Here is a 12,082-nt window from a genome sequence, read left to right on the forward strand (position 1 = left end):
AACAAACATCTAAGACTAAATCACACTTAGATATTACTGACAGATAAACATCTATAAATGGAATCTAAAAAGGGAAGGAGACAATAACTATTGTATTTTTTTAGTGTTACTTGCAGCACTCTAAAGATGTCATATACAGGATTTATCTAATAACCTTTATAATAATTCAAGAGAACAAAATAGAAAGGGATCCAGATTAGTTTAAATAGAGATGACATGTAATGATCATCACAGTCCCACTTCAACTGCAGTTATTTTCAAACATATGAATCAGGTTGGGGTTTTTTTGTTTTTTTGATTATTTTTTTTTTTAAACCAAAAAAACAAAACCAAAAACCAGTAAAGCACATTTAATTGGTAAGACTATTTGTCACATTGAGAACATGCTTCAGCACAGGAGGGAGAGAAGAATCACCCAAAGACCTAGCATTATAGATTTTTTCAATGCTTCAGGACAAATTCTTCCCTGCTTTTCACTAGATAACATGGAAAATAGGTTTTATTTGCTGTATTATGATTATTTTTATTTACCAAAAATAAGTCTCTGGATAGCTGCATTGATCCTGCTACACTTGAGGACATTTAATCTAAAGAAAATGGTTGTAGAGAAAATGCTTAAAAGAAACCAACAATAGTAGCAAAGGGCATCTTGAGGAGCTTTAATGAGATTTTTCTGTTCAGTGCAAGTTTAGCATTCCACAGAACAGATCAATACTACTTATTTTTCCCAGATACATTGGGGACCATCCTGCACTTGAACCCATCCAAGAAGATCAATCCTCCCTGGCCCTTTCAGCTTTCTTCTCTCCATTATGCAGCAAGGGGTTGGCCAACCAGCTGGCAGGAATGCCAGAGAAAAGACAGGTTTATGTAGCATCCCACTCATTTCCAGTCTTGGTCTAAAAAGATTTTTTTTTTTTTTTTTTTTTTTTTCCTGGAGAATACTATATAGTCTGAACTGGAAAACATGTTTTCTTTACTTAGTTTCCACACATACAAATATTTGTGAATAAATCAAAAACTTATTCTTCAGTGTTGGCAGCAGTTCTCCCATCATAAGCAGGGCAGAATTTTGAGGCGGCTTTTATATCTTTGCAAAATTAAAATACTAATTTGGTAAGGGTAGTAAAATCTGGTCTTGTTCAATGATGAAATTGTGCTGTTCTCAATTTCTTCACTTAATGTCTCCTGGCTAATTTTAAATTTCCTTTATATATTTTTATTCTCATTTTCCTATTTCACTTTATCCTTTCTATCATTGATATTTTGTCAGGACAAGATGTGTGAATTAATGAGTACTTCTCTTTCCCTTTCTTTAGTTGTAGATATAGTCTTCTTGAGTTTATAACCAAAGCTGGACAAAAATTTGGTGTCTCCTCTTGCTTCTTAAAGTAGACTGTCATATTTCTGTATTTCACAATAAAACAAAGCCATGAGAACAGCAGTAAAGAGGGCCAGTATTAATGTACGTTCCCATTTAAATGCAGAGTTAGAGGTTGGTACGCAGTGGAAAAGCCATTTTTTTTTAGAATTTTTTTTGAACACAGAGAAAGTATTGTGAAGTGGATTGACCACCCTCAAGCCCTTCCACACACACCTTTTTTTCCCCCCTCTTGTTCTTTGTTGTCGTTTTCATGATGTATTAATACAAAGTGTGTGAAACTGATTTTTCCTCTCCCATACATACTGCTACCCCCATCTCCTAGAAAAACCCACAACACCAAAACAATAGATAGCATAGACACAAACAATTCAGAATAGTAAACACACAACAACTCTGATGAAGCTGGGAGTCTCCATTTTCCAGCTGCCCAAGAAGTCTTATTTTATTAAGCACATTTCCTACCTGAAGACAAAGATTCCCTCATCATGACTCAAGTGTCAGGCCCCTTTTAACACTTGACATAGGTGGTCACACAAGATGTGAAAGCATAGCCAAAGGGCGTTCAAAGACTATGGCACTGGAGGGTGAAACTTACTTCTGAGGGATGCATGCTGTCAGGGAAGGAGCACATTCTGTCTTCACTGTCATGACCCACAATCAGCACTATGCTGTTAACCCAATCTGCCAACTGTTTGGGAGATCTCCTTGAGCTAAATAGCATTTCTCTATCCAAACCATACAGCAAGTGCAGTAAGGGAGATCAAGTGAGTAAAAACAAATACCAGCTGAATTCATAGCTGTTTTGTAATGAAGAGCTAATAAAACGCTGCTAAGATTTTGCACTAACAAGAAAAAAACACAAACAAACCACACTTAACGGGTTTCAGACTACCAACATCCTCATAGCATTCTCCATACATTTTTAATCTTAGTTCTGTGACATTTTCAGACATCTAAAATGGCATGAAATACTGTTAGATTAAAACATCTTCCTGCACACACACACCCCACCCCACCCCCCCACCATTTGTGCTGCAACTGCTACCCTCATTTCAGTTCATATGCTGCGTTAATTGCAGTTGTAGTGGCAAAGGTCAATATTGATCCATTAACCCATCTACCCTGCAAGACTTCACAAGCTTATTCTCATTCATACAGAATATTGAACAGTATTAAGAGCTATTGATGAGTGAAAAGAGGGTCAAGGTCTATGCCTCTGACGCTGGCTGCAATATTACCTCGCAACAAGCATTTCAATAAGCTTTTGGACTGGGCAAAAGAATAAGTCTAGAAGACATCCAGAACTGCAGAACTTCTTAGATTTTGCTAATTAGACACTAATTTTCACACTTTTCAGGTGCTTGGACACGTAACTCCAAGTGCTTGGACACGTAACTCCAAGTGCTTGGACACGTAACTCCAAGTGCTTGGACACGTAACTCCAAGTTAAGTGGTAGTGAAAAGAGAGCATAAATAGATTTGTTTAAGTGAGAACCAAATAAAATAATTTCCCAAATATAGCAACTGGAAAAAAAAACACTACTTTTTGTCTTGGCATGGAAACAAAAACATCAGTCTGCACCCAACATTCCTCTTATTGCAATGAAAGCTGAACAAAGAGAGCATGCAATTCTTGACACTTAAGGAGAAAAAGCTTTGCTACTGCAACAAAGAGGAACCATCTGAGCCAGAAATCAGCAGGAGCCTTTGAAAGAGGCAGCTTTTTCTGGACCCAGGTCCCATCAATTTCCAAAACAAAACAAATACATGCCTCCACAGACTTCTGGTTGCCACAGGATGCAAAAACTGCAGCTCCAGCCCTGGGTGCCAGATCACATCATTTGGATATTTGCATCAGAGCTCTGATCCAAACCTCAGAGGAACACTATGGGTCTCACAATAGTATTTGAAGTTTTTCACCTGATTAACAGATTTGCTCAGGTCTGAGGGGAAGGCTGTTGTACAAACCTTTTCACTGAATAAGAAATTACTAAGCAGAAAATTGCATGCCTGAGTTGTGCTGTTTAATTACAAGCAAAGTGCACTATCCCATGTTTGGCACCACCAAAAAAAACCCCAGGCTGTCCAAACATGACAAAGTACAAGCATACTTTCTAGGTTAAAGCAACCCGGATAAGTAAAAAAGTATCTAAAGGTTGACTACAGAAAACTAAATCAAAGTTTCAGACAAATTCAGTCCACTAATGATGAATTTTGAGAGCTCTCAGAACTTCGTGTAGACCAGGCACAAACTCAGAGCATTTCTCAGTCTGGAAAACAAGACCTGCTCACAGCTAGAAGAGAGTCAAGGGAGAACTGGGATGACTTAGAGATGCGTTATACTACCACACATTCCTTTTGAGCATCCTGCTCAGAGAGCCTATACTCCAAATCATTTGCTTGATGACCTGTAACCAAGAGTCCTTGTATCTTATTTTATACCAAGAAACTCCAGAAAACCAGCAGCAAATAAAGCCCCAAATTTGATCATTAACAGCCAAAGTAATAGTGTTATCACATTTCATATAATCCAAAATATTCCAGACAGGAATATTAGGAAGATAATAATGGCAAATCATTCACCCCTAAACACAGACAACATTCCTGTTGCTTTACTTTGTGTACTGCTGTTTTGTAACAATTAAGAGGGAGCAGTCAGTTTTCACCACTTATGTCAGTTACATGAAACTGGCTGTACTTAACCTTATTCTCTATGCTTAATAAGACAGAGTATATGTTTTTAACATATCTTTCCAGAGATGAATGTCCCTGAGGTCAGCGCACTTGGGCTGGCTCACTAACACCTATAGCAGTCCTTCAGAAGTGAATACTCAGTAATTACACACATTGTGCAATAAATTATTACTGGTTTATCACTCAGAACAACACCTAGGGTATTTGCACCAATGTCTCTTCCCCACCTATGACAGAATGCTTGTCAGGAGCCAAAACCTGAAGTGTTTCAGGACGTCAAAAGTAAATCACTTCCTGGGAGGCATGGGAAGCCTTTACCCTACAATCTGAAACAGTCCACTATCTCCATGTATTTCCAGATCAAAGCTGCAACTGAAAAACAAACTGCCCTGTATTTATAAATTATTTATTCATATCATTAGGAACACCTCAAAGTGACCTGCTTACTGGAAACAACGAAGGTTCTCCTTACATCACATGAAGTGTATCAGAAGTAGGTCACTCTAAATGGACGTTTATTTTAAAAGTACATAACTCAAACAATTCAATACCACCTTATACAGATTAGTGCTTTGGCATATATTCAACACATAGCCACCAGCTTGAACATTAGCATCAAAGACTTTTAAAAGATTAAATTCTAAACCCAAAACTAACCAGAACAAGGCCCAGTCCCCAGGCAGTCTCCAAGCCAGCAAGCCTTTAGAAGCCTTGGAAAGCTTTTCCTACCAAACACTCCTTTTTTATATCCTGCAGGATTTAAAACTCCTACTGAACAAAGAAGTAATAATCAAATCCAAGGGATATAATCCACAGCATCTGGCTGGTGGGGACATCTATATCTGACTAAAAGTTTAAAACTTCAGGTTCAAAGTGAGTCTGCATGAAAAAAATCACAATCCTAGGCACCATCGGCCAGGAGACAAAAGCCCAGATAAGCTAATCATTAGCCTTGCTGCTGTATAGAGTGTTGTTTGTTCCTTCTTTCACAATATTCTGTGATAAGGCCCATGTTCCCTCATGTTACCACTATCTACTGATACACAGGGCTGAGGGAAACTCACCAAAAAGCATAAACTGCCTCTACCACTAGACATCCCATCTCCTTTCAACTCCTTTCTCTGCAGGACAGTGGTTTTCCATCACCTCTCCTGGGTCCTGGCACAGCCACGCAGACCCACCAGCGCTGGGAAGCCATGTCCTGCCCTGCCCACCTCCATTGTTCAGCTGTGGGCTCTCACATCAGCAGGACACCAACATCAGAGAGGAAGAACCTGTTGCTGGGATAACTGATACTCAAATATACAACAGCACTTTACTGACAGACTGATTACTGAGTAGGAAGCACTGTGAGGGGTGAGGTGGCCCTGCCCAGGCATGTGCAGCGGGGACATCCATGAGGATGAGGAGAGGCCAGGGCTGCCCTGCACCAGGCATGGCTGGTTCCACAACCACAGGGCAGTGCCGAGCCCAGCAGCAGCACTGCTGGCACCTCTGAGGAAGGTGTGTGTAAGGAAGGGTCAAACACCAGGGAGGACTGCAAGGAAAAACAGTGTGAGAATCACCTGGCTGGGGGTCTGGCTACAGCGCAAGGTCACCCCACTGCACAGGCTCTGAGAGTATTCACATTGCTGGACACTGCTACTCAGGAAAAAAAAACTGTGTCCCAATAAGAGCAGGAGGATACAAGATGAACCAATTTCTATAACAGCACAGGTCACTCAGAGCCATGACCTTTTTGGCTGGGGCCTACACTTCAGGGTTGTTTCAGTGGAGATATATATATATATATATTTACCTGGTTTTAAAAAAAAAATGTTAGGAACAGAGGAATAATTCAGAAACAGATAAAACAGCATGCAAAGACTCTCTCAATTACTGTCTTCCAGAGTGGTTGCAGAAGAGAAAGAAAATGCAAGCAATTTTTAACCTCTCTTAATTAAGCTAGGACACTAATGAGATATAGCTGTAATGTAAGAGGAAGAAGTTACTTATATCTACACAAAAAAACCCACATTCTTGTAGCTTTCAGTTAAACATATTGTCATGCTTTCAGTAGCAGCCCAAACATATGTGCAGTGGTCACAAAAGGAAAAATAAGATGTTGGAATAGATTCAACATATTGAGAAAATCCCCAGAGTTTTAATTCCCCATCATTTTCTTCCCTCCAGATGCTACTCAAGATTTTACAAAATTAGGTTACATAAAAATGCTTTCATTCCTATGAAATAGGAATTTAATTTCATCCTATTCAGACACCCTAATACCTGTACAGATTACTGTACCCCATGTTGCATAGGAAAGCACTTTAAAAAATAAGCCTTCTTCACTAAAGGAAGAAAATACATTCCAGTAGATTTGTATTTACAGTGGATTTGCATCTACTGCTGTAGCAAAGTGAAGTGTCACTGACAAGCAGAATTTAGATAAAATACCTTGTTATAAAATGTATATCATACTCATTTACAACAGGAAAAACTTAATAAATCCAAGACTGAAAAAAAGTTATTAATTGAAAAGAAGCCACATGATCAGGTGTGTAAATATAATCTTGACATGAATCCAGTTATCTTCTATGGTATAATTTAAATTGAATTCCTTACATAGAAGGCCCATTAACCAGGTATAAAAATCCCCATAATTAATCTGAAAACAAGAATGCAACATTAAGTTTCCCAGCACCTCAAGTTTTCTAATGAAGGAAACATTTCCTGCTGTCTTTCATCAGAAGAGAAGTCTAATAAAGTTTTATTAAAATGTACAGTAACAGAACAGATAGGTTTAAAGTACAGCCTCTGTACAGTGTAATGAGGTTTTTGCTCGTAAAAATGCTTAGACTTTCATTAAAGAGATCAATGAACCCAAAAGAAATTAGTTTAGCAAAAATATACATGTAAGTCCTGCTGAACACCATTTAACTGGAAATGTAGTTAGTAAGCTTCAATATGAACCAGGGCATCTTTCATAAAGGAACACAAAGGAAGGAAACACCATGGTTACAGACTAGTAAGACTGACAAACCTGAGGTGTTTGACAAAGGACTAAGGGGCAGCCCCAACGTTAGCAATAAACTCTGAAGTAAAACACATTTGAGCAAGGTCACCAAAGAGAGAAATGTGGAGCATGAGGAACAGCAGGGCCTCGCACAGCCACAGCACCACCAGAAGGTGCAGTAGACGTTGATGGAGGGAGGGTATTGCTTCCACACAGGGATGTCCTGCACAGAGCCAAGAATCACATCTGAACTCTTCTACATACCCAGTTCTTCAACGGGTGTTTCTGTTTTAAACTGGCTATATGCCACTGTATTGCTCCATAGCAAAATATGGAGCTCACGTCATAAGGAGACATACTGAAAAATGAACCAAGCCTAGGACTTGGAAATGTATTTTCCTTCCAGGTACCGATATATAAATCATGATATATTAAAATTGCCTTTAAAGTTTTCTAGGCAATAAACATAAATGTTTTGTAATAAATATTACTAATCAAGTAAAAACTGTCATGTTGTAACAGCTAGGAGTCCCTCACAGATCCAAAATATGCTTTCATGTCAGGACCCACTGAAAATTTCTGAGGTCACTAAGTACCTCTCTCACTCTTCCCACTAAAGGAACCTCAGCTGTTCTCAGACTGTTTTCACCACTCCAGAAGTATCTGGCAATAACACTGAGTTATTTTTTAGCTTCTGTTGGACTCTGGAACTAGGAAGTACAATATGTATTTGTACACACAGACAAATATACAGTTATCAGATTCCTTAAGGTCTTCATTGTGCTGATTTTATCTATTCACTTGATTTTCATTTAATGGTCCAACTCATACAAATACACTTTTCCAAATGCCATGTCAGGGTACCCTTCGCTCCTCTGAAGTAAAATAAATATTATCAGTTAAAATTTAGGTCTGTTTTATATGCAGTGCTTCCATGAACATTGAGAACAGCCATTCCTAAATTATCAGACATAAATAATATTCTCCAAAAGAAATAACACTGCACAAAACCCACTTTGGAATGGCCAAAGAAAAAAAAAAAATCTGATAAAAAAATACCATTTCTGAAAGCCAAACACTGCTGAGGAAACTAGCTAAACATGAGTCTAATCTAACCTGAGGCAAACAAGTTTAGGATATTACCAAGCAGCAGCATGGAAACATTGACCTTTCAGCTGTATCCCACTTCCCATCTATTCAGTGTAGCCCCCTTTTCAAAACTATGGCCCACAGTTTTTAAAAGTTGCAACACCAAACCAAATGTTTTCAGAGAGTAATGTTGCAGTGTAACCAAATATTTGTTGATACTCCCAGTCTTGGTACATGTTATCTAGACTAAGAAAGGGTGGGACAAATAGCTCAAAATACTCCTACTATCTAGCTATCAGTAAGACTTATAAATACAATTAATATTCTTTCTGATCACTGCAAGATTTAAGAGACATGTACCCATTGTCATGCAATAGAAAGGGGCCTGGTGTCCTTGACAGATAACAATATTTTAAAAAGATTACTCCTATTCAAACTGCTCACATGAAGTTTGTGTAGATAGCTTAAGGGTTAACAGATATATTGGGCAACTATGAGTGTGAACATGAGGCTCTGGAATAGCTGTGCACAGGGTTCAGTGGTGTGCAACAACCTCCTGACTGGCATTAAGCAGGCAGATCTCAGCAAAGAGGAATTTGCAGTCTTCGAGGATGAACTACATTCAAAGGATAGCACAAAGTCCCTGAGTTGTACCAGGCCTCCATAACATATGGCTCTTCAGCTGGATGTGTTCCACTAAGCCACTTCGTTGGCCTACTGCACTCTCTGGATAAAATAAAGTGTTTGGCTGGCCCTGTTCCCTCAGTCATAAACAACAGGAACAGCAGCCATAAAGTCACCTGCTTCTGCCTCTGCAAACCAGGCAGCCATCCGAGACACTCCACTAGGAACCACGCACAGCTGGGGCAGGAGGCACAGGGGGAACCTAGGTCCTGGGGCTGAGCTGCTGGGGCCATCAGCAGGCCACTGAAAAGGAAGGCAGGTACAGAGGGGAAAGAGAGAAAGCCAGAGGCTCTACACTGCAGAGACTGGAAAACTACAGAAAAATGCAGGTAAAGAAAGCAGTCTTAGCCTGGGATGATATAGTCAGCAGCATTCTCTCCCCATGCATCCCTGATTCACTGCCACGCAAGTTGCTAGTCAGTCATCCACTGCCTTGGAAAGGGTGTTTGAAGCAGCTGATTAGGAGTGACTACTTATGAGTATTAACCACCTACTCATAAACGTTTTCAGCCAGTCAGACAGAAACAAGATTATGACTGTTGTCCATAAAGATCTATGGAAAGGGAACAACCAACCAGGGAGAAGAGCCAAAAGAGATTCAAGATTGGCAGGTTTAATCTGGAAGTGAATAACAATAGCCAAAGAAGCCAAGGAGGATTTCAACCATCAGAACGGTGAAGCCATGGGAAGATGTGCACGTAGGCAAGGAACATGAACTCCTGAATAGCTCCCGATGTAAAAGCTGCTTACAATGGCAGATGATGGTGTCTCAGGACTTGGAACACCCATTCTAGTCCTCCCTTCCTGTGAGAGAGTCAGGAGAAAGCCTGCCTTCCCCCAGACCAGTAGCACTCTCACTGTCCGTCTGCAAGGCAGCTAGATTTCTCCAGATATTTGTAAACTAGATGCTCAAAGTACTAATTTTAATCACATGTTTACTCACCAAAAATATTTTTTGAGAAAAACAGGTCTGTTTAAAACAACATTGTCACACTTGGAAAAACTGCTTGTTGTACAAGCAGTAGTTGATGTAAGTTTTACAGTTGTCTTATTTTTTGCTACACTAACGATTAAGCTGACTGCCAAAATATTAGCCTTGGGCTTCCTTAAGGAGCATAATACTTCCATATTAAAGAGTGTACTGTATTTTAAAGTGTCGGTTAAGTAGTTGGTTAAAAGACTGTATTTTTCCTAGAGTTTTTAAAAGCCTAAATTTATCCTTAATTCACAGAAATAGAAATGTGTAAATCTTTCTTAACTTTGTAAGCACTAACAAAATGACTTTAATTTAGATTTTCTTACAGCATGTACATATGCAGCAATACATGCCATAGTACAATGCAAGTAAGAACATTTCCATAATTACAGTGATTTTGCTACAGATGAGTATGTCCAATTTAACACGACAATGTTTAATTGGGCACCCAGTAGAAAACAATAAAAGGCTTAAATTACATGTGAACACATTTAAGAGTCTACAGCAACATGCTAAATGATCAATAATAGATACTCTGTTTATTCTACTGATTAAAGAGCAGAGACAGCTGATAACCCAACTTGGAAGCTAGATTCTAGTATGGTTTAGTTTTAAATCAGGAGAGGACATGAGAAAAATAGAAAACACAGAATTATTATATACAATGTTTTGTGGGAAATTGGGTTTGGGGAGCAGAGTTACATACATTTTCTATAGTGCTGCAAGATGCATTATTCCACTCTTTGGTACACAGAATAGCAGTCAGGAGAATCCTACAGTTTGAGATACACTCCAATTACAGCAATATGCACCTATCACTTTTCAAAAAATAAAAATAAAAACCAAAACCCACCAAAAAACCCTAAAGAACTATGCCTATCTATTCAAAAAGATTTAGAACTTCAGGAACTTCATGTTATTTTGCTTTCTAGTTCATTCAAATCTAGGATCAAATACAGATTAACCCTAAAAGCCAGGGAAGTAAAATCCCCCCCTTAATCTCTCCCTCTAAGTATTTCCCCATCACACAACTCAGAATCTCCCCCTACAGTCAATAAGGCCCATCTCGGGATGTGTTTGTATTTGGGTTTTTCTGAGAGCACCAGAATAACATTTCACGTTCCGTGAGCTCATATTCCCCCCCCCCCGGAGGCCACATGAACAAATTGAGATCCATTTGACCCAGGCAGCACAAGACACCCAGCGCAGGAGGCAGGACTGGCTCCCTGGGCACAGTCCGCTGAGACCAAGGGTGCAGCCCGCGCACCCTCAGGCACCCTCCAGCGAGGCCACTCGGAGCCTCAGGCTGCACCCAGGGCTTTGGTGCAGGGCAGGCTCCGCACTTACAGCACCCAGCAGGCCCCAGCACCTGCCAGGGGAGAAGCCCCACGATGCACCACCTTCACCCTGCCCGCAGAGATTTTTCCCTTCAAGCTCTGCCCTCTCCAGCTCCCTCTTTTCAGGGAAGCGGGGAGAAACTGAGCCACCTAAGGGCCGATTAAGTTCTGCCCACACACACACACACACGAAGGGAAGGAGGTTCCTTCTCACCTGAGAGCTGCCATCACATCGCATCACCTCTGCAGGCAGCCGCACTCCGCCTCGCAGCCCTTTGTCCCCGGTGACACGCTGCAGGCATCTCCCCCAAAAAGCCAGGAGGCACCCAAACCCAAGGCGTTGTGTTAAGCTGAAATAGAGTAGAGAGAAGCAGGCTCAGAACCAAGCTCAGCTGCTCTCTGCACCCGGGCAGGCAGGGCTTTGCTTCCACACCTGATTCACATCACTCAGCAGCAGCCAGGGGCAATCTCCAGGGATGGCTCCCAGCCCAGCTGCCCCTGCCCCGGGCTCCTCTCGGCGCCCCGAGGCACCCAGCAGCACCCTCTGCCAGCTGCCTTGAAGAGAGGACGGCTCACCCCGAGCCACCCCCGAGAGCTACCCCGGCAGCGGTACAGAGCCCAGCTGGCTGAAGGGGAAGGGCCAAAAGACCGTTTTGACCTCAGGGAATGGATGAATGCATATTTTATATTGCCTCTACATCTTCTGTAAATGGATGCACCAAGGTGATAAAGCATGCAAGCAGCAAGAATGAAAAAAATCTTTCACAAAATCTGGACAGCAAAATAACTTGCTCAAGGCAAATTTAATGGGGGGGGGGGGGAGATTTGCATGATAGATTGCCATCTCTCAAGAGAACAGAAAACTATTGCCTGGTTCAACACATGTGACAGAAGAATTTTATTCAAATTGATTAACTGATATC

Source organism: Athene cunicularia (genome assembly GCF_003259725.1).
Source record: "Athene cunicularia isolate RWA chromosome 9 unlocalized genomic scaffold, athCun1 chr9_part1, whole genome shotgun sequence".
NCBI lineage: Eukaryota > Metazoa > Chordata > Aves > Strigiformes > Strigidae > Athene > Athene cunicularia.